General features: G+C 37.1%; 1 protein-coding gene and 1 non-coding gene across 2 annotated transcripts in view; one reads left to right on the plus strand and one right to left on the minus strand.

Moving 5' to 3' along the window:
• Positions 1-25,000, minus strand: part of LOC136851305 (uncharacterized) — a 387,719-nt gene that overhangs the window by 312,108 nt on the left and 50,611 nt on the right. The window lies entirely within an intron of this gene.
• TRNAR-UCU (transfer RNA arginine (anticodon UCU)) lies at positions 8,761-8,833 on the plus strand. Its single transcript has one exon. It is a non-coding gene; the product is annotated as a tRNA-Arg (tRNA).

A 25,000-nucleotide genomic window follows, 5' to 3' on the forward strand; every position in this document is an offset into this window, starting at 1 on the left:
CGTCGCAGCCTATTCTAAAATACATATATGAAAATATATTACACAGGACGTTTGTAGCTTTGATTGTATATGAATATATATATATATATATATATATATATATATATATATATATATATATATATATATATATTTATATATTATGTATATATACACAAACATATAACCAAAAAATCTTTATCCCCTTATAAGGGGTGTTCTCGGAAAACAATCAACAACAGTCATTACAACACTCACACTTGATCTACTAAATCAGGGCTGGACTCCCGGCACTAAAATATATAAGGAAACTCGACCCTATTTTTTCTGTTATGAACGGAAGATGGTAAACTAGTCTTCGAATGCTGACGGGCCAACTATATTCAAACCCTGACTGCCTGCTGATTTAAGGACGCCCTTTGATCTAAGCATCTGGAAGCCATTCAACCGTGACAGCTCATTTAGATGCCGGCCACCCCCAACTCCGCTCGGGAAGCAATTTAAGATTTTTAGTTCTAAAGAAAGAATTCACCTTCCCTTGACGGGCTGCGTACGTATATTTCGTTCGCATACATCTACCAGTATCTATTTATGCTTCAAATGCCCATAGTCGTATACTGTGCGCATATATCGTGAGTGGTGAGGTCCGACATACAATACATGTAGTATGCGTATCTCTGGATATACTTTACATTATCCTGTAGTTACACAAAAAATAGTACATAAACAATCGATGGTCTTGTGATAAGAGGCACTAGGCTTGGCAAGGTTACCGATGACTGGTCATTACTGTACTTGGCCATCTATTTGCAGAAGGGTCAATAGACCTATATCCCCTGCTTATGTGTGTGTGTATGTATGTATGTATGTATACTTTCTGTTTGTACTTCTCCTTTATGTATTGTAAAGGGAAAGATATTTCTCACTCCCTGTCGTTAGAGAGAGATGACATAAAGCAGTTTAGACGCTATAATCTACCAAAAGATCATAAATTAGCTGAAAGTTGTCTGTCTTGAAGTGGAATACTAAAATGGCGTCGTAAAAGACAATGAAGTTCTTTACCTGTACAGATAACAAGCAGTTTATTTTAATCCTGGAAACACAGCATAACTAATGATCAAGTACTAGAGAGAGAGAGAGAGAGAGAGAGAGAGAGAGAGAGAGAGAGAGAGAGAGAGAGAGAGAGAGAGAGAGAGATTTCTTTGGGCCGTTTCTGTTTATTTCGAAATTTTGTCCCCACCCAAAACGGTAAGACGGAATCAGTAGCAGAAGTAATGTTTATTTCCTCCTCACCCCCAACAAAAAAGAATAAAAAGAAAATTATCTTACGTCACTCGTGACGCTTGCATCTAAAATCTTTGCCAGGAGAACATCAAGCCATTAGATCATTAATAATTCCCTGCTGTGAAAAAGGCACACTTTAATGTTATGTGGATCATTACGATTCCTTAACATTAATCTTATAGTCTGCTGCTGCTTACACATTCCACTTTTTGCATTATACATCATATTCGATTTTTCCACTATTCCTCATTGGACGGATGGGTACCGTTCTCAGCTAGCGCTCTGCTGGGCCCGCGTTCGATTCTCCAACCGGCCAATGAAGAATTAGAGGAATTTACTTCTGGTGATAGAAATTCATTTCTCGCTATAATGTGGTTCCGATTCCACAATAAGCTGTAGGTCCCATTGCTAGGTAACCAGTTGGTTCTTAGCCATGTAAAATAAGTCTAATCCTTCGGGCCAGCCTTAGGAGAGCTGTTAATTAGCTCAGTGGTCTGGTTAAACTAAGGTATACTTAACTTTTCCCCCACTGAAGCTGCAGGTCCTCTAAGTAAGTTTCGCAAAGTTTTTTTTTTTCAAAGGTTACTCCCTAGAGTGAGTCAACGTTCACTCTTGTGCGGTTATTATATACATACATATACATATATATATATGTATATATATATATATATATATATATATATATATATATATATATATATATATATATATATATTTTTCTATTTCGCCTTTTCATAGCGAATTTTGAGTTTCGCAATATTTATATTTTCTGTCAGATCAAGGGGGGTAGCCTACATGTTGATGGTCTGATATCTCAGGGGTGTGCTTGGTTAACCAAGCAGGTACTTGTGAGAAATAGAATGATATGCCCAGATTTAAACTTGAAAAACTTCTTTTGATTGCGTTATCCCTTTAAAAGATTTATGATCAATGCTAAATCCGTTGACTGTCTTCAGTACAGGTTTGGGTAACTAATGTATTTAATAAAGAATTAGATTCAAGTTACCGAGCTTCAACAAGTAATCAGCAACAAAAAGGCTAAGAACTCAGTTCCTAAAGCCTTTAAATTCAAACTCCCCGAAAGACCCGACACTTCCAAAGAAACTCCTATAGACACCCAGCCTCCCATCTGCTGATCATTCATCCCTCGCCTGACCTTCCTCGAAGGGAAAAACAATTAATACTGGTTCACATTCACTGCGTTCCCCAAGTGGAGAAAACAATTCAAAAATTCAATTACCTCCCGAAGTGGCCCTGCGGAGATGAGTGACACCTCCTCTCCCTACCTGACAGTAAAAAGGTGCATTTAGGGACAAGCCTCTTCAGAGAGGCTCCCATGCTGAGCCTCATCGGAGTCTATCATTCACGCGACGTCTGGCTTCTTCTTCTCTTCCGAATTTCCGAGGTAGCGGCAGTAGTAGCAGTAAGACTTTTGACTGTCCCACAGGGCTCTTTTCGGGACGGGCTTGCTGGGACGACAGAGGTTAATTTGCAAGGCAAAAGGTTAAAGAACTCTCTCTCAGGTCGCTACTTGCTTAACCTGTACTTACGACTGTGGGAGTAAACAATACTGGTTGTCTCAAGGAAACTGAACAATCTTAATAAGGGAACATGCCCTTAGGACTAAAATTATCATCATAAGAGAGAGAGAGAGAGAGAGAGAGAGAGAGAGAGAGAGAGAGAGAGAGCTACTTCATGTGATGCAGTCCTGTGACTACAGGCAATCAGTAACTCAAGTGAATTTACTTTGTCCCGGTGGCAATCCTTAGCTCAGACGATTTTAACCCTTATGACCACTTTGAGGCAATCCTAAGTCAAGTCAAGTCATTTATTTGCACATACGCAGAATAAACAATGAAGCTTAAGGTCAATTTCTCTGATTCGTAGTTATCTGAACTTTGACAAAATATTTATAAACTGCACAAAACTACTTCGGGATTAACCGATTGAGTAACAGATTTAATTTTATAAGAAAGTGTCACAAGAATAACTACGATCATAGACACATAGACACAGAGGGGTAACGTGAGATGGCGCAATTATATTCAGTTTTCTGCAGACCCTCTGCGAGAGATTTCATTTATCTCTCCATTTCCTCTTGCTGAAATTGTCCCATTCTCCGTAACCTTTCACCTTTTTATTGCTTTCTTTCAATAATGGAGAGACACACGCAGATCACAAAACCAACACATAACAACTTTCACTCGTAATCTGCATTTCCAATCAGGAAAGAATTTACCCCTGAAAAGGATATCAACGATTTCGTCAAACGTAGAACTAGCAGTTGTGGATGACGTCATGTTTCCAGAATAGACCTGATAGGAGTTGAGGCGAACTATTCTACCTTTCTGGTAGAACATTTAGCAAAGCCTCAGAAAATAAAGGACTTCAACAGCAATAACAAAAGAATTCTGACGAGGGATAACAAAAGTTGTGAAAACATGAATTCAATAGCAATAACAAAAGTTTTATTGTGGAAGTTAACAACGGCAACAGCAGATAACAATGATAAGAACTTTCATGTCGGATCCTACCCCACATAAAAGGGCCTACTCTTTTATATGGGGTGAAGGTCGTTAACTTTTTAAAGAGCCAACATCAATGAAAAAAGCAACAAACCATAGGATTCAGGTGTGAACACAATGGGTCACAACAGAGCTATAAAATCAACAGCGTGAGAGATTGCGTAAGACGATGACGATGGGGGCATTATGCCCTAGAAAAAGTATATCCAATTTACAATCCACAAGCATAGAAACAGCGGTGGGAAAGAAAACGTGCAATTTGATCGCACAGCAAACATGCCAACGAACAATTGGACAAACAAACAAGCACGCAACAGAGACAATGCCAGCGGGACCCCAGCCGTGAATAAGCTATGAACGACTGCGCGGGGATTTTACGGAACGATTACCAAAATTACCAAATCACGATTCGCCGACTAATGAAGCGAAAGTGAAACCAGCAATGCAACTTGCAACTCAATCCCGTGAGGGGGTCAGCAAGGGGAGGTCAAACTGGCCTCTTGATTCGTAAGCTTCACATTTTCGATTCACAGCAACTAATTTGCGAACGAGGCTGTCAGTCCCGTGCCCTACCCCAAAGGATTTTCAACAGAGACTAAGTACCAAAGGCGTAAGGGATTTCTTCTTGGTTTTTCACCGATCCAAGTCTTGTCTTGATCAGAGGTTGCGTGACGTCGCTAGTCGGACGACCAGCGTTACGCATGTGTATATATATATATATATATATATATATATATATATATATATATATATATATATATATATATATATATATATATATATATATATATATATATATATATATATATATATATATATATATATATATATATATATATATATATATATATATATACATAGTATATATATGTGTGTGTGTGTGTGTATACATATCTATATATATATATATATATATATATATATATATATATATATATATATGCATATAAATGTGCATATGTATGTATGTATGCATGTATATGTATATGTAAATAAAGGCAATGCCACGAAGGGTATTGCCTTTTATTTACATATTCATCACGTTCAATATTTTCGTGATTTAATTACGCGTATGTATACGTATATGTATGCACACACACACACTATATATATATATATATATATATATATATATATATATACATACATATATATATATATATATATATATATATATATATATATATATATATATATATATATATATATATATAATATAGTCGTATCAAGGCTAGAGTCGAGCGGAAAGAAGAAAAGACGAAAGGAAATCAAGAGCGCGGCCCACCTGAAAAGGAGGCGATAAACTGTAATATTGCAAACCAAAATAAACTGTGGGAGTCGCGACTACATTCCGGTTGGTAAAGTTGATTTGGTTTTGTAACAGTGGCGGTTACCTGGTTAAAAGTGACAATAACATACGGTAGATGGCGACCTTCCTTTAAAACAGGGACACTTTTCGGAACTGACAGAATGGATTTTTATCTTGTTCTGGGACGCTCACATTCATTTAGGAGGCTGAGTTAACAGCCTTCTGTTTCATGTATTCTCTGTCCCCACATCAATCCTGTGATGTGAAAGTGAGTTTTTTGTGTTTATAGTTAGTCTCTCTCTCTCTCTCTCTCTCTCTCTCTCTCTCTCTCCTTGTTAAGAATCTACTAGTACGGTTAAGTTGCTACATTTACGTATATATAAAAAAGTATACATACTTTAAAAATTATGAAATTCTGCGTAACGCTGAGCTTATTCTTGAAAAACTTTATAACTTTCTGCCTAAACATGAAATATGTCGACATGTTTATTTTTGTATTTTTTTTGTTAAAAGTTTCAGAATGAACGACGATAATGACAGATGATGATTAAAATGCAAAATCAAATAGCGATATTACACAAATAGCCAATATATTTATTTATATTTGTCAACACTTGAAGCCATGTAAGCTCCTTATACTGATGTCACACAATCATGGATATGATTGCCTACAGTTATGCCACCAGGTCTGTCCAATCCGCACTGCTGGCTTACAATTAAATCTATTATTTTTATAAAATTCAAAGTTGGCGGCAAGACGCAGAGAAATGGCAGGAAACCTGATCGTATAACATAGGTAGCCAATAATGGAGGTGAAATAGATTTCTCGCGACACAGTTCCAACGAACATCATTCTTGGTGATTTCAGTTTTGCTTTAACATACAAAAGAGTATTGGACATATCAAAAGGTGACAAAAACTGTTTAACAAACACACCTTTAAAGTAAGTATATATATGTTTTTTTTTGACGGATGCAAAGGTGATACAGAGGCCGAATTTTCCGATAACGAGATGGAGAAAAATATTACATATATATATGCCCATATGTACACATTTATACATACATACACATACAGACTCGTTATGTATAATATATATATATATATATATATATATATATATATATATATATATATATATATATATATATATATTATACACACACATACATATATATGTGTGCGAGTGTGTATGTGTGTGTGTGTGTGAGAGAGAGAGAGAGAGAGAGAGAGAGAGAGAGAGAGAGAGAGAGAGAGAGAGAATGATGTGAATTATCGCAGAACACAGGAAGACCTAAGAGGGCGATCCATTACTCATGCTTCCCAGACAACTCAATCATGGACCCACATAACTTCTGAGCAAAATCGATGTAATTGGATCCATTTTGGGGGCCATAAATTCTTTCGCCTTATTGCATTCTGCTTAGTCCTTCAATCATGAGTAAAAGAGTGGTCTTCAATACTGAGGTAGCTTGGCAGAGTTAAGTTTAAGGCTGATTTCACGAGAATTTATGAGAATTTGGGAGAAAAGGTCAAATGCATGTACTGCTTATACAGTTCCAAGGAACCAGTAAAAACTGGTAATATAATAAGATAAGTAATTCAATTGTAGCTGATTAAGTATGCAATTTAAAAATGGCCAATACGAAACACGAAACAAAAGACGACCAAAAAGCACAAAGATTTGCTTGGCAGTGTTAAACTAACCTAGCCTAATCGAAACCACAATTACTATACCTTATCTAATTTAACATCATTATAATCTGGAGAATCTTATCTTAAATTTTATCTTAACTAACCTAACCAAGGCCAGGAGAATATAACTAATTTAACCTAAGCCTGTTGTTGTTTTTGATTAAGCTGGCTTCATGCCAGCACGGGCTCTTGCTCATAGAACAGCCCGTAACCTAAGTCCTCCACCAACCTCCTTATATGCCTTTTTAGAATGAGAGTTCTTTGACGTGGAAAACCCAACTTAATTAACGATGAGAAATAATAACAATGACTTGCATCCTGATGAAAATAAAAAATAATATTAATAATTATTCTGATGACCAAAATAATCTCGAGTTCTTATCAAAGAGCCAATCACCACTTTCACTTAACCACTAAAAACTACCCCCGCAGCCGCCAAGTAAACCCTCCAACTTAACAGACAGTCAAAAGAGCCAAGTCGAGAAATATAACGGACTACATAAGTGATAAGAGTCAGCCATCACTAAGAGAAGAAGATACCATCTACATGGGAGATTTTCTCTCTCTCTCTCTCTCTCTCTCTCTCTCTCTCTCTCTCTCTCTCTCCGTTGTCCAGTCATACCATATAGAAAAATGGATATTTAAGTTTAAAACTAACCTTGTGCGCATATTATACACACACACACACACACACACACACACATATATATATATATATATATATATATATATATATATATGTAAGAAGTAGTTTGCAATCAACTGATCCTCTCTCTCTCTCTCTCTCTCTCTCTCTCTCTCTCTCTCTCTCTCTCTCTCTCTCTCTCTATATATATATATATATATATATATATATATATATATATATGTGTGTGTGTGTGTGTATGTACAGTATATATATACATATACATATATATATATATATTTTTTTATATATATATGTATATATATATATATATTTATATATATGTTTATATATGTAAAAAGTTGTTTGTAATCCAGTGATCCTCTCTCTCTCTCTCTCTCTCTCTCTCTCTCTCTCTCTCTATATATATATATATATATATATATATATATATATATATATATATATATATATATATACTCGTATGTGAGAGAAGGATCAAATAACCAGCATGAGAGAGAGGGAGAAAAATATAAAAAATATCCAATTAGTGTATATTAAGACAAAGCCTATCAGATAGTGCTCCTATCCGCACAGATCTCTCCCCATACAAAAATGGCTGCCACCCATACGTACGGATGGACGGTCGACCGTCCGGTTTCTCGAAGCCAAACCACAACGTAGATCCAGCTAACGGCATCCTTACCAGAGCTGTACAGGACTTACAGGTGATAAATCACTAAGAAATCCTAAAATATGTACTAGAAATACACTAGTCTTAATGTACACTGATTGCATATCGCAAATTTTTGTAGTTATGGAAAAAGAAATCCCTAGGTGCTTTATATTTAAGAAAATATGATTTGAAAAGAGGATACATATTTGAAAAAATAGGATTTGCAAAGAGAATATATATTTGAGAAAATAGGATTTGAACAGAGGATATCTGAAGCCTAGCACAATTTACTGGGCGACATCTGAGACATAATAATAAGTGTTTTCTTTATTTCATTTCGAAAATGAGCATACTAGTTATAAATCAAGCAAGGGAAAGAAGCTTTACGATTTGTTGGAGTCTAGTAAATAAATGGCAATGTGTTATAAAATATATTGAAAAAATAGAGTTTAAGACAGTCTCATATCACTCATAAAAAAAGATTAACAAATCTAGGGTCGTACTATTTGCCTCTGCGAGACTACCAATCAACATTGTCCAATACTAAACACACAAATTTGCATGAAACAGGTAGAATCCACAACGGTAAAAAAATGTCTACTATTTATAAAGCTTTGATCCCAACGAATTTGGCAACTGGTATGGGTTCGAACCCATCCCATACAGAGTCCCCATGGCGCAGTGGATAGCGCGCTGGACTTCTAATCCAGAGGCCGCGGGTTCGAATCCCGCTGGGGATGATCTTTATGGATGCGCCTACCCGTTTCCTTTCGACAATGGTATCAATAACAAGCGGAAAATTAATATCGGCTACACTGGCTACACATTATCTCTACACATACCACGGTCAAGATAGTAGTGACAATTCGGAACAAACATACACTCGGTGTGGCTTTTGCTGTTTCAAAACATGACGGAATTGTCAAGTAGAGGTGAACACGAATCGTTCAAAACATTTTCTTATCTGTGGACCCAAAAATACGCACGCACGCACACACACACATAAACAGAGGGGTATAATTAAGTTATTTATTCACCTACGAATCAGGATAGAGGTCACATTTAAGGTGCAGGACAAGTACTCTCTGAAAAATGGTAAGGTACGACCTGCTTATTTGGTGACCATATAGAAACAAAGCAACTCTTTCTCTCTCTCTCTCTCTCTCTCTCTCTCTCTCTCTCTCTCTCTCTCTCTATATATATATATATATATATATATATATATATATATATATATATATATATATAATATAAAAAATAACCAATGTACAATCCTTAATACTAAATCAGCACAGCATGGAAGATCATGACAAGAAAAGCTTAAAACACAACCCTGTAAAACCTTCTTTATCCGAATCCCACTTTTCTTTTTATCGTGTTATCTCAATGACTCTTCATACATTTTATCGGGGGTTATAGCATGTCGCCCGTGACCACCATGACTTTATCGCTATCTAATCTGATGATTATCTAATCCTTTTAGGGGATAAAAGGATTCTGATAACCCAAGACGACTAGACGGTTTTTTTTATTTTATTATAAATGTAATATTGAGTTCTTGTTCGGATTACATTTTTAGAATTTTCACGTCCCGTTATTCCTCTACTTTTGTTTTAAACACTTATAAAACTTTATTCCTACTCTATTTCCGCCAATTTGAATGCTGTTCGCGTACTTAAAACTCAATGGTTTCTCTTCTAGATTTGTCTAGACTTGAATGAAACAAATGCTGTTCGTCTACTCAATAACATGCTGAAGACGTTTCTCTCGACTGGAGGGTGACCTCACGGCCTTACTTTTCTTTACAGGTACATTTTTGGCCGTTGTTCTCCAGATCAGGATCCATTTTCTTCCTGTCTTCATCTCATGGGCTCCTATACGACAACTTTCATGAAGAAGGTTGTGTAAAGGAACTGAAACTGAATATTAAATTTACAGGATCCTCATTTATGAATCGATAAATGTAAGTTTTCTCTCTCTCTCTCTCTCTCTCTCTCTCTCTCTCTCTCTCTCTCTCTCTCTCTCTCTCTCTCTCTCTCATTGTAATTTCCTTCAGTCTCATAAAGAGAGAAATGAAAGAGAATGAGAGACAAGCTGACAGACATACACTGGTTATTTATCAATTACTATTGCCATACTTAAACAATCAGCTTTAAATTGGACATTTACAGAGATTTATCTTTACGTAACTTCTGACTGCGTCACCGCTTTTTTTGAGGAAACAATTTTTTTCAACTTGTTAAATTTCCGTCACTTTTGGTCATAGCAGAAGCTGAAGAATATAGGCCATATCCCGCAATTATACTGAATAATCTTCATGGCAAAATATACACGGAATCATTTTTCATAAAGTCGAGTGGGAAATACTGGAAACATTTGCTCAACTGGGGAAACAAGAGAGAGAGAGAGAGAGAGAGAGAGAGAGAGATCTACGATCATAGAAGAAAAGAAGAGAGATCAATTAGACACTTAGTGGCCTGGTACATCAAATTCAAGGGGGAGAGAGAGAGAGAGAGAGAGAGAGAGAGAGAGAGAGAGAGAGAGAGAGAATATAATTCAAGATCTACGATCAAAGAAGAAAAGCATAGAGATCACTTAGACACTTAGTTGCCTGGTACATCAAAATTCAGGTGAGAGAGAGAGAGAGAGAGAGAGAGAGAGAGAGAGAGAGAGAGAGAGAGAGAGAGAGAGAGAGAGATATAATCCAAGATCTACGATCAAAGAAGAAAAGTAATAGAGATCACTTAGACACTTAGTTGCCTGGTACATCAAAATTCAGATGAGAGAGAGAGAGAGAGAGAGAGAGAGAGAGAGAGAGAGAGAGAGAGAGAGAGAGAGAGAGAGAATATAATTCAAGATCTACGATCAAAGAAGAAAAGCACAGAGATCACTTAGACACTTAGTTGCCTGGTACATCAAAATTCAGATGAGAGAGAGAGAGAGAGAGAGAGAGAGAGAGAGAGAGAGAGAGAGAGAGAGAGATACACGATAATGGAAGAAAAGCACAGGGATCAATTAGAAACTAAGCGACCAGGTGCATCAAATTCAGAAGCAAGTCGGAGCCAATCTTCGAGCCCTGCAATACTGCTTGCGTTAAAGAGCCGTCAGTCAGGACACAGATAGTCATGCTTGACCAGAGCAGAAGCAGAAGCAGCAGCCGCTGCCGATGCCTGGGTCCTGTCATGAATGGTAAATGGAGTGATCGCGTGTGTTCCTCATTCTATTTGGAATAATCACATACACTAAAAACTGGCGTTTAGTCATTCTCCTAAAGACTTGGCATTACTCGTCTTCTTGGGAATTAAAGGCTTTGGGTAAAGGCCAGATTTGAAATATGTTTTTAAAGCAATACGACGGAGAATAAAGAAATGATGAGAGAATAAGGAACGGAAGCAGAGTTGGGAGACAGGTGTAGGCTTGAGATATCCTAACCTTTCCTAGAATGCCGGGTCCTGACCTAAATAATCAGACCATGCCTTCCTAACCTAACTTAGAGCCGTGCCCTGACCTGGCAGTTGGGGCGTGGGGTGGGGGTGGGGGGTGGGGGCTTCGCCTCCTGCCCCTAGACCCCCCAAGTAACACTGAAAATCCCCGTCTCCCTAGTCTACATGTTATCCGAGAATAAAAAGTATCCCGGCCTGAAATCAAGGTAGTTAGCCTGTAAACTTTGATATTTTACCGTAAGTCTCGATAAAAACGAAACAAAAAAAAATAATAATAATAATAAAATAAAATAAAATCGACGCTTATTTTCCATGGAATTCAATATGATAATCTTTTCATTCTTAGTATAAATAATCAAAATCGTAATTACAAAGACAGACAGATGGCAACATTAAACTAAAACCCAATCGGTAATAAATACAGAAATAACGTTAGCAATTAGGGTCATCTCATAAAAAGTTTACTCATTTATCGAATCCAGTCTTAACCTTCATGCTTTTACCAAGTATTTTAGAAGGAAGCAGATGGCTCTGTTCCCTCCGTCAGTCTAGCTCTGATCCAGCACAATCGACTAAGACCCGGGTATCTCATGCACTGCTTTGTACAGGAGGAATAATGGGTCTGATTGTAATGTGCCTCTAATGGACTAAGAGGACCTTTTCTTTCAGTGCTGTAGTTCAGGTTTCTCCTTCAGTGCTTCTCTCTCTCTCTCTCTCTCTGACGCAAACGGTCACTAAAAACATCGCCGAAAAGAAAGTTATAATGTCATGAAACATGATGCAGTAAACGCGTAGAGTTTCACACATCAGAAACCTAATGAGACCACGCAATCCCCTTTAAGTACGCCAAGCCCCAGGTGAACCGTTATGACAGCTAACAGTTAACTCACGAGCTGAGTACATTAAATCAAGACGAAACAGTTCTGGAAAACAATAAAAGCTATATAATTTTTCTTCGATCTATCCTAGACTTTGTTTTGGATCAAAAATAGAAATAACCGGTTCAAAACAAGTCGAGCAACAAAGGGAATGAAAGTAGCATTAGTTTCAGAAGACTGCCGTTTATGTAACATTATATATAATTACGCTGTCTTTAATTATATTTAATTTGTTAACGATGTGAGAAAGAGAGAGAGAGAGAGAGAGAGAGAGAGAGAGAGAGAGAGAGAGAGAAATATTTCAAAGCTAAACTACACACATAATATATATATATATATATATATATATATATATATATATATATATATATATATATATATAATTATATATAAAATATATATATATATCCCTAACACCACCAGTATAAACTATAAGCCAGAGTGATATTTTGTTTTGTTCCCGGGTCTCTGGGTACCAAATTTTTTATAATGAAGCGTACCAAGTACCTGGTTATTATACAACTAATCAAAAATTTACCTCACTTCAGCCAGATACCTGAACTCTCATAACAATAAGAATTATGATTGAGTACTCTCAAGGTAACAGTGATCCCTTAGAAAAGCTCATTAATCACATGAACAATCAAGCTAAGTTTATCAAGACTAGTGTGAGGTATCAACAATTAAATAAGAGATATACTAGAGTAAAAGGGCATCAATCCATCAAACAACTTTACCTGTTTCCCTGGTCTTAATTCACTTCAGCAAACTAAAGGAACAAAACATGTTTATCACTTTGCCTTATGCACACAATTAATCCTATTCACTGGTGGTCAATAAATAAAACACTTTTTTTAAAACATTAAATACAAAATTTATAATTAGAATTCACAATTTGAAAAATTGACTATTACTTGAAAACAACACAAAATTTAATTAATTCTTGAGTTAAATTGTTAAACAAAACTAAATCACAAAACTTTAATTTATCAAGAAATTAAGTTAATCAAGTAAAATTTAAACTATCAAGAATTACTCAAGAACACACAAAAATACAAAAGATTTATCAATAATAATTTCACTAAGGCAAAAATTCTCTAATATACCTTATTATACCATGGTAGTAATAAGTAAAATTCACTTTACCTTACACAGGCTTGTGAAAACCTTTGCAAAATCACTTGCAGCTGCTTTAGATTCACAAAACACTTTTTATTTGAGCGTCGTTACTAAGTTTTTACGTTTCCTACCCTTATATTTCAAAAGCTAAGTTTAATACTAGTGACCACAAAATTTTACGTTAATAACTTCACTTTTTTGAAGAAGAGAGAGAGAGAGAGAGAGAGAGAGAGAGAGAGAGAGAGAGAGAGAGAGAGAGAGAGAGAGAGAACCAATCTGAACAGTCTCTGAAATTAGAATGAATAGATCTGAGGATTCCAGTAGATATGAAAGGATCATATGATGTCATTAAGGCATTTTGGGAACGTGATATTGGGGAAAGTTCTAGAAGGAAGCAAATCATTTTGAACTGCAATCTTACAAAACATGACGTAATTGATCAAGAATGTGCTCTCAAAAGGGCATACGTGATCAGAGCAATGTATGTAAAATTGTGAAACCTTCGTCTTCTTCTCGTATGGGACAAAGCTTTTACAGAAATCTTAACATGCTCAAACAGATTGCAACTGGCTAAATATGACTGGCATGTTTTAAAAGCAAAACAAAAAACCCAAGTTGGTTTCCAGAACAGATCAGCAATTGTTATCTTGACCTGTCAGCGCTTTATCTTAACTGGTGACAGATGGCACATCTGGTCTAAAACTTGAATCTCTCTCTCCCGCTACTACGCTATTATCAAGAAAGGTATTATTAATTCTAAATTACACTGCTAAATTATCTAAATCACTAACTCTTTTGAGATCTGACATTACACTACATACGATATTTCAATAATTATTATCATACATAATACATGATAAATAGAAGAGTATATATAACTTCCAAAGTACCGGCCACTGGCAAAGTATACAGCAAAGGGCACCAGAAGGAGACGTCTTGCAGCATTTCATCATTTATTTGACATCATTTCGAGGCCAAGCCTCATCCTCAGGCTGAAACATTCAAACATTAAATAATATAAAATCGACTCCACTAATTAATTATAAAAGGTATTTATTTAAAAAGAAACTAAAAAACTAAAAGGAAAATGCTAAGTACCTCTCAAGGAATAGGAGGGAAGACGAGTCACAGTCACAAGATACGTAGGTTAAAAGTCAGCTCATGCCAAGAGGAGAGGGGTGGAGGTCGTTTGACTGTCTAACTCTGGAACTACTTGTTTAATAAAAGTGATTCATAGATCGCAAGCTGTTGAGGAGAAGAGGCCCTAGTAAGAATTTTGAATAGCTCATATTGGATGTTAAATTTACATTTATACGTATGATTCCGAATATTCGAGTATTCTGGAGACGCCAGTCGAACTCCAGTGCGATAACTCACACCCTGTGGCAATCAATGCGAACTTTGAGGAGCCTACGAGAGGATCAAACATATTTTCCCAGATTACATCGGGGACAAGTAAATAAATAGACCGCATTTGATGCCAATAGGGGATCAGGTTTATCTTTATATTTAAAGATAGACCCGACTGTCAGGGGATTTGTCGTCATTAGTTGGCTTTTTAGGGCAGGGACATTTCATGTATTAGTTGTTTAATTTTGTTAAAGAAAGAATCATTTTGAATCATTTAACAAAATTAAACAACTAATACATCAACATGCCCCTGCCCTAAAAAGCCAACTAATAACGACAAATCCCCTGACAATCGGGTCTATCTTTAAATATAAAGATAAACCTGATCCCCTGTTGGCATCAAATGCGGTCTATTTATCTACTTGTGCCCGATGTAATCAGGGAAAATATGCTGGATCCTCAGAGTCGTAGTCTCCTCAGAGTTCGCACTGACGCCACAGGGGTGTGAGTTATCACACTGGAGTTCGATTGGCGTCTCCAGAATACTCTAATATTCGGAATTATGCCTATAAATGTAAATTTAACATCATTATGAGCAATTCAAAAATTTTACTAGGCCTCTTTCTCCTCAACAGCTTACATCTATGAATCACTTTTTATTAAACAAGTAGTTCCAGAGTTAGACAGTCAAACGACCTCCACCCCTCTCCTCTTGGCAATAGCTTACTTTTAACCTACGTATCTTGTGACTGTCACTCGTCTTCCTTCCTACTCTTTGAGAGGTACTTAGCATTTCCCTTTTAGTTTTTTAGTTTCTTTTTAAATAAATATCTATTATAATTATTTAGTCGAGTCGATTTTTTATTATTTAGTGTTTGTATGTTTCAGCCTGATGATGAGGCTTGGCCTCGAAGCGTTGTCAAATGAATGATGAAATGCTGCAAGCTGCCTTTCTGGTGCCTTTTGTTATATATATATATATATATATATATATATATATATATATATATATATATATATATATATAAACTATATATATATATAAATATATGTGTGTGTGTGTGTGTGTGTGTGTGTGTGTGTGTGTATGTGTGTGTGAGTGAGTTTATATGCTTCTCCATATGTTTGTGTGCTATAGAATTCTGAACGGCTTGACAAATCTAGACAAAATTTGGCACGTGGCCATCATTCGACCCAACTTATATTACAGGGTAGGTTTCAAACCCATACCCCCGCGCCCCTTCCCTTTGTAACTTACGTAGTAAATAAACTCTACGAGTTTATCATACTTTATTTCAGGTGCTCGATACCATAGAAATATTTTACTGAAAATGCTTTTCTTTCCTGTGATTAATGATTCTGTATCAAGGTCTAGACAGTCACCACAATAATACCTGGATAAAATGGCCAGTCACCACAGTAATACCTGGATAAAAGGGACAGTCAACGCAGTAATCCTTGGATAAAATAATACCCGGATAAATGGGACAGCCACCACAGTAATACTAAATGGATAAAAGGAACAGTCTACACAGTAATACCTGAATAAATGAGACGGCCGCCACAGAAACACCTGGATAAATGGGACAGTTGTCACAGTAATATCTGGATAAAAATGAAGTCACCACAGTAATACTTGGATGAAATGTACAGTCAGCACAGTAATACATGGATAAAAGGGACTGACAGAACAGTAATGCCTGGATAAATGGGAAAGTCACCACAGTAATACCTGGGGGACAGCCACCACAATAATGTCTGGATAAAAGGGACAGTCAACACAGTAAGAACTGAATGATATGGACAGACAGTACAGTAATGGGACAGTTAGTACAGTAATACATGGATAGATGGGACAGTCACCAGAGTAATACCTGGATGAAAGGGACAGTCACCAGAGTAATACCTGGATGAAAGGGACAGTCACCAGAGTAATACCTGGATGAAAGGGACAGTCACCAGAGTAATACCTGGATGAAAGGGACAGTCACCAGAGTAATACCTGGATGAAAGGGACAGTCACCAGAGTAATACCTGGATGAAAGGGACAGTCACCAGAGTAATACCTGGATGAAAGGGACAGTCAGCACAGTAATACTTGGACAAATGTGAAAGTTAGTAAAGTAATACCTAGATAAATGGAACAGTCCCCCACAGTAATAACTGGGTACATGAGGCCGTCATTACACTAATACCTGGATAAAATGGATAGTCAGTACAGTAATACCTGGTTAAATGGGACAGTCATCACAGACATACTTGGATAAAATGGACAGTCACCTCAGTAACCCCTGGATAAATGGGACAGTAAGTACAGTAATATCTGGATAAATGGGACAGTCAGTACAGTAATATTTGGATGAAAGGGACAGTAAGTACTAGATAAAAGGGACTGTCAGTACAAGGACTTGCAGGAACATTTTTCTGAGTCCAGAGTTGTCTCAGGCAATGCCGAGTTTGTTACTAGTATGTATGTATCTATGTAAGTATGTTTGTATGTATGGTTGTACATATATACAGTATATGTGTATATATATATATATATATATATATATATATATATATATATATATATATATACACACACACACACACACACACACACACACTAATTCACAGTTTCAACGCAACTTGGACAGAAGACCAACTCGGATCTTTCACCTTACAAGTGTTGACAGAGCTGTTCTCCCCAAAACAAGGTCACCCAAAATCTTGTTCTTTTGCACCACAACTGAGCATTTTTTCTTTATAGAGATGGCGGAATTAACACAATCAGCGTGCTTCGTTTCTCATTACCAATATATATTATAGTCCTGTACTCATCTTACGTTTAACCGGTAAAAATGCTTCATTACGAAAATAGTAAAAAAAAAAAAAGTAAAAAATTAAAAAGTTAAAAAAATTTGAGATTTACAGATTATTAATGTAGTATCTTATCAAAATATTCCTAATATTTATGCATCTAATCCACAATTTTACTTATGCGAAAATCATAATAAACTACAATAAGAATGAAGCAAACGAATCAGGGAAAAAAAATCGCAAAGAATAATCAGGCAAAAAAAAAAAATTCCAAAAAATGAAAACAGGCTGCGTTAACTAATTCAGAAGGAGAAGAAGCGATGGCTTACCAATTTCGAGATAATTGTTTACACTGTCACCGATAAAATGCAAAATTAACCGGACAAATTAATTCACGGACGCCTAATACATTTTTCGTCAACAACACGGCCGATGACGTTGTAAGGTCTCGATGTTATCAGCGACTCGATGTTGCCGATTCTGCTTTTTGCGTGATGTTTTGCGCTTTTGAGAAATGAGCAATGTCATTCGACCCGGACATAATTAAGGCTGGACTCGTGTACTGGATATGGAGACGTGTGCTGGAGTGGTTGTGTGCGCTTATCCCCGTGTATGGGCGCAAGTGTGTCCAGAATGCAGACATAAACCTGTTTGTACGTATGTACGTGTATGTATGTACGTATGTACCCTTATCTTTAGATGGGAACTGGAGATGTTAATGTAAATGATGTATCATCTGGGAGTGTGGGGGGAGGGGGGGCCACCAGAGGTGAGGGAGACCGAGAGTGGCTGGGTGAGGAAGTATCAGAAGTCTTCGAACAAATAGCCTTTAAAATCCAATAAGTTCAAGGGTTTTCGTTAAGAGGCCGATCAGGTTGGCGATGCGATGTCTTTATCTAGCCAAGGTCCGGTAACGAAAAATATGAGTCAATAAACTCAGCTTTAGAGAGAGAGAGAGAGAGAGAGAGAGAGAGAGAGAGAGAGAGAGAGAGAGAGAGAGAGAGAGAGAGAGAGAGAGCCTGGTCTATTCCTTGGCTGAACTGAGATTAAAAGAAAGGAAAAATAAGATCAAGGAGAGAACCCTACTAAAAGTCTCTCCCTCTTTCAGGCCTCCTAGTTAAGTGGTAGCTTATTCAGCTCGCCAACTGCTTGATAAGCGTTAATTCCAAAAATAGACGACTGGGGACGAATTAGGCCGCTTTCCCTAGTTATTCAGCCGAGTTGCTGGTCGCGGTTGGAATGGAGAGAGAGAGAGAGAGAGAGAGAGAGAGAGAGAGAGAGAGAGAGAGAGAGAGAGAGAGAGAGAGAGAGAGAAAGAGATAAAATAACAGACATGAATGCTTGGGGCTTTCCTCTGGTACTAACTAGCTGTTGTTGGTCGAGGTTAAGAGAGAGAGAGAGATAAAATAACAGACATGAATGCTTGGGGCTTTCCTCTGGTACTTAAACTAGCTGTTGTTGGTCGAGGTTGGAAGAGAGAGAGAGAGAGAGAGAGAGAGAGAGAGAGAGAGATAAAAGAGAGAGAGAGAGAGATAAATAACAGACATGAATGCTTGGGGCTTTCCTCTGGTACTTAACTAGCTGTTGTTGGTCGAGGTTGGAAGAGAGAGAGAGAGAGAGAGAGAGAGAGAGAGAGAGAGAGAGAGAGAGAGAGAGAGAGAGAGATAAAATAACAGACATGAATGCTTGGGGCTTTCCTCTGGTACTTAACTAGCTGTTGTTGGTCGAGGTTGGAAGAGAGAGAGAGAGAGAGAGAGAGATAAAATAACAGACATGAATGCTTGGGGTTTTCCCTTGGTACTTAACTAGCTGTTGTTGGTCGAGGTTGGAATGGAGGGAGAGAGAGAGAGAGAGAGAGAGAGAGAGAGAGAGAGAGAGAGAGAGAGAATAACAACAGACATGAATGCTTGGGGGCTTTCCTTGGTACTTACCTAGCTGTTGTTGGTCGAGGTTGGAATGGAGAGAGAGAGAGAGAGAGAGAGAGAGAGAGAAAATAGAGAGAGAGCGATAAATAACAGACATGAATGCTTGGGGCTTTCCCCTTGGTACTTAACAAGCTGTTGTTGGTCGAGGTTGGAATGGCGAGAGAGAGAGAGAGAGAGAGAGAGAGAGAGAGAGAGAGAGAGAGATAAAATAACAGACATGAATGCTTGGGGCTTTCCCTTGGTACTTAACTAGCTGTTGTTGGTCGAGGTTGAATGGAGAGAGAGAGAGAGAGAGAGAGAGAGAGAGAGAGAGAGAGAGAGAGAGAGAGAGAAAGGATAAAATAACAGACATGAATGCTTGGGGGCTTTCCCTTGGTACTTAACTAGCTGTTGTTGGTCGAGGTTGGAATGGAGAGAGAGAGAGAGAGAGAGAGAGAGCGATAAAATAACAGACATGGATATCCGCTTGGGGGCTTTCCCTTGGTATTAACTAGCTGTTGTTGGTCGAGGTTGGAATGGAGAGAGAGAGAGAGAGAGAGAGAGAGAGAGAGAGAGAGAGAGAGAGAGAGAGAGAGAGAGAGAGCGATAAAATAACAGACATGAATGCTTGGGGGCTTTCCCTTGGTACTTAACTAGCTGTTGTTGGTCGAGGTTGGAATGGAGAGAGAGAGAGAGAGAGAGAGAGAGAGAGAGAGAGAGAGAGAGAGAGAGAGAGATAAAATAACAGACATGAATGTCTGGTATACCCTGAAATTTTATACCATCAAATTGGGAGGGCCTCGACTAGGTAATCCTCACTCCATTAAGCTGAAATTATTCATAAGACTCTCTCACTCTCTCATACCTCCGTCTCTCTCCGTGCCTATTATTCTCTGGTATTCCCTGGCACCATTGCAAGGGTCATCTCATATCCTTCGCACGTTGCTATCTTCATTCGTATCGTCTGAAGTGTAGTATACAGGTGCTTGCAGAGGCCATAAATAATCTGAGGATGCCTGCATGCCGAGTACTGACTTTTGTTAGGAAACTGACGCAGCCAGTGCTATTGCGGGATAGTCGAATTTCGAGTCATTGTGAATGATTTCTGTTTTTGTTTGAAGTCAAAATTATTCCACGTCATTCCTTTGTCTCCAGGTGTCTGCCAAGAACATGTGTATAAAAGCACACAATACTTGAAGCTAACCCTTTCTGTATGAGATTTACTTACGTAAATCTCATCAAGTATGGAAGAGTATAGCAGGGGACTATTTATTGCAACAAGTAAAGGAAAATCAACAAATAAAAAAAAAAAAAGGTCGACTGAGTCGAGTTCAAGAGTTCAGTTTAAGGGCATAAAACCGTTAAAACAAACAGCTCTGCGTTCACTCTCTCTTCCCAGCAAACAACAAGAAGTATGCAAATGCACGGACTGCGAGTACAATTAAGGAAATGTGTTACTAATTTTAGTCGCTCAGGGACTAACAGTCAAAAATAAGACGCAGGAGACGAAGCCACATCACTTCTCAAAGAAAATACTGCCCACAACGTTTAGTTTGAATGATTTTTTCAGTCTTTTTTGTGATATTTAGGGCAGTTTCCTTCACTATTATTATTATTATTATTATTATTATTATTATTATTATTAGTAGTAGTAGTAGTAGTAGTAGTAGTAGTAGTAGTAGTAGCATACTGGGCCTCAAACTAAATAAGGCAAGATCACTTACGTGACAAACATTCTGCAAAGAATAACTGAATGACATATACCGCACGAGAGTCTTCTGCTAGTATAAACGTCGTGTGTCTCTTCCTTAGGAAACAATAAGGACCGGCCAAATATCAATTTATATATGCTAAACTAAATCTCTTGCAGTTACTCATCCATCGTTTGCAAAGTTAAAGGAAGCACTGCAGCCTGTGCAAAAAAAGTAAATAATAAAATACTATATACGCTCACTCAGAATTGTTTGAAAATACTTGACAAGTCAGTAACAAAAACACTCACTTTTCGTGTATATATATATATATATATATATATATATATATATATATATATATATATATATATATATATATATATATATATATATAATATATATATATATATTATACAATGTTTAATATGATCTGAAGTACTTGGCGGAATTCGGCTTATCCGTGATTCCAAGGTCAAGGTTATGACGTTTATAGGAAAGCATGAGCCTGCATTCAATGAGCGAACAACTGAAGTAGATACTCTATAAATGGGAGAAGATTTTCGAGTGCCTGGCATTCATGTTGTTCGGTTTGTTTGCTGAATCACAAGTCCAAGTGAACCGCATTTGCATTAAGAAATCATTTGCCAAGAAGTGTTTGTAAATGGACCTCGGGACATTCTTCAGAAACTTAGGATTACTGTTGGTTATTGGAGAAACAAATCCACAGTTATGTATGGGTACATATATGTACCCACATACAACTGTGGTTTTGTTTTCAAGACTCATGCTACTATGAGTATATTTAATGAGGTTATTATTGGTATTAGGAAAACAAAGAATAGATGAATAACCTTCAGAGAATACATTAATGACAAATAAATGAATTAAGGAATGAAAAACTACTCTTGAATGAATACCAGTTATTAAGAAAACCATACACCACACGAATCAACATTCAGGTGATACATCGGTCGTCGACTGATTGCAAGTTACCTGGCGTCTCAGCTACTTCGGTCAATTAAATGATTAAATGATAAAAGAACGAATAGTTGTTCAAATGAATAAATTAAAGAAGGAGACTCGATTTTTAATTCCGTCTCCACCAGTGATGTTTTCTCAGCCTCACGGGAGACATGACCAAGGATCCTCTTTATCAAGGAAACTCATCTTGCCTAATCGTTTTCAGGATGATTCTGTCGACTTTTTAACTCTGGGGCCACAGTCGTTTTTTCTCGTTAATCGCCGATCGTGACAGGCTGTTGATTTCTAAGCTTCTCCCACACGCCATGGAAGCAAAGTTTTTCTTTCAGTTTTTTTTTATTTATCTTTTAGTGTGGGATTTTTCTTAAACCCTCAGAGTAACCAGGCACTTCAAGCATTGGTTTTCTATCATCTCTTTTTTTCCAGTTTTAGTTTTCTGTAAAAGAAAACTATTGTGCCGGCTTTGTCTGTTCGTCCGCACTTTATTCTGTCCGCCCAAGATCTTAAAAACTACTGCTGAAACTAGAGGGCTGCAAATTGGTATGTTGATCACCCACCCTCCAGTCATCAAACATATCAAATTGCAGCCCCCTACTCCAGTAGTTTTCATTTTATTTGGTTAAAGTTAATATAATCATGCTTCTAAACGATATAGATAAGCCACCACTGGATAAATGGTTAAAGTTTCATGGGCCGCGGTCATTTAAATCTACTTTGGTGGCCTTGATTGTGTATGCTGTAACGGCTGTACAGAAAACTTTGATTACGCTGAAGAAACTTTGGCGCATTTTGTACTTGTTTTTATAAGATTTTCCATTAACAACGAAAGTGGATGAGCGGAGACGACAGTTACAGAATGTGAATGTCGCCATAACAAGACGAAAAATGCAAGCATGGGAATTAACGCAGGCAAAATCATTTGTTATCGCCCCAATGACCGCTAAATTCCACGCACTTTTCGGATACGCCCGTCGCTACAAAGTCTTGAATCGGGTGGCGTCGTAAATAAAGACACTTCAAGGGGGAATTCTACCACAAGCAATTGCTTCAGAATCACTCGAACGAAGCCCTTCAAAAAAAAAAAAAAAAAAAAAAAACTTGGTCCATCCACGCGTGCTTTCGTGTCATCTCTGGAGTTCGGTTACCTCTCTCTCTCTCTCTCTCTCTCTCTCTCTCTCTCTCTCTCCATTCCATTCACCTTCCACTTAACAATAGCCCCATGCCCCATGATTTCCCAGTACTTACGTGCCCACCCTGCAAAAAGTAAAGGGCATACGCTTGCCTTTACGAGAAGTAATTTTAAATGCTGAGTTTGCCTGCATGCCCAATTAACCTGTTGTTTGCCTTATTCGGTGCCCGGGCGCAATTGTTACTTGCAGCTACGTGATACCCATGAAGAAGAGGAAGGGCATAGCATGTCATTCTTCAAAAGAGAGAGAGAGAGAGAGAGAGAGAGAGAGAGAGAGAGAGAGAGAGAGAGAGAGAGAGAGAGAGAGAGAGAGAGGACAGGTATCAGTTTCAGTATTCCGTTATTTCCAGTACTAACACCGTATGAAGTTTCCTTAATTTTTTTCGGCGGTTTTTTTTCTGTGCAGATTATCATCATATCCCTCTTCACTGACACGGCCAAGTCCTTCATCCGAAATTGTTAAGAAAAAAGAGAAACTTCAATTATATTACACACACACACACACATTATATAAATATTTATATACATACATATATACATTTATATACATTGCCAGACGATGCGTTAATAAACGTGAGTTGCTCTTGGCACTGAACTTCTGTCTGTCATTTTCCTGTGGAATTCAGCTTATACACTGAAGTCACGTGCATCTACTGTAATTTACCGTTAGAATATATACAGTATATATATATATATATATATAATATATATATATATATATATATATGTATATACACACACATATACATATATAATACACACATTTATATATATATATATATATATACATATATATATAATTAATATATATATATATATATATATATATATATATATATATATATATATATATATATATATATATATATATAATACATATATGTTGTGTATATGGGTATGTCTATCATCCGTTGAGAGACCTTGTCTACAAAATCTCGTTAAACGCAATGATTCCTCCGAGGAGCTTCTGATTTGCTTGGTGCTCACCCGTCCTTGCATGGCGTTCTGAGGGGTCTGTACAAGAAAATGTCCTTAGTTCTCGCCGCATCTTATTTCTGTATTAGGGAGACTGTTGGATCCCTGATCTTTGCTGATTATTAAACGTACGGCACTAACATACATCTCCCGCCAAAAATATTGGCATAAATTTAGTAATTTTGCATCTGCAACGTAACTATATCAAGTACATTACGGTTCTCTGCATTTTCTTGTCTAAGACTACTCTGTGCATGGCTTCCGACATTTTTTTCTTTTTGTCGTGTACTGCAACCACGTTCCCTAAGGATCAATTTTAATACATATTAATGAATTTATTAATTTATTTTTTCTTTTTTAATAAGTGAGATCTCTTCTTTCCGTACTTCCCTATACCTCCTCATCTTCTTAATGAACACCTTATTCTTTGAAAGCTGGAATTCCAAGTCAATGGCCCGTGATGACTTGTTCCATATAAAGGGGTTTCATCTGTTAAGTAATAATAATAATAATAATAATAATAATAATAATAATAATAATAATAATAATAATAATTCTGTAAACAATCGAGA

This window comes from Macrobrachium rosenbergii, chromosome 23 (assembly GCF_040412425.1).
Source record: "Macrobrachium rosenbergii isolate ZJJX-2024 chromosome 23, ASM4041242v1, whole genome shotgun sequence".
In the NCBI taxonomy this organism is placed as follows: Eukaryota; Metazoa; Arthropoda; class Malacostraca; order Decapoda; family Palaemonidae; genus Macrobrachium; species Macrobrachium rosenbergii.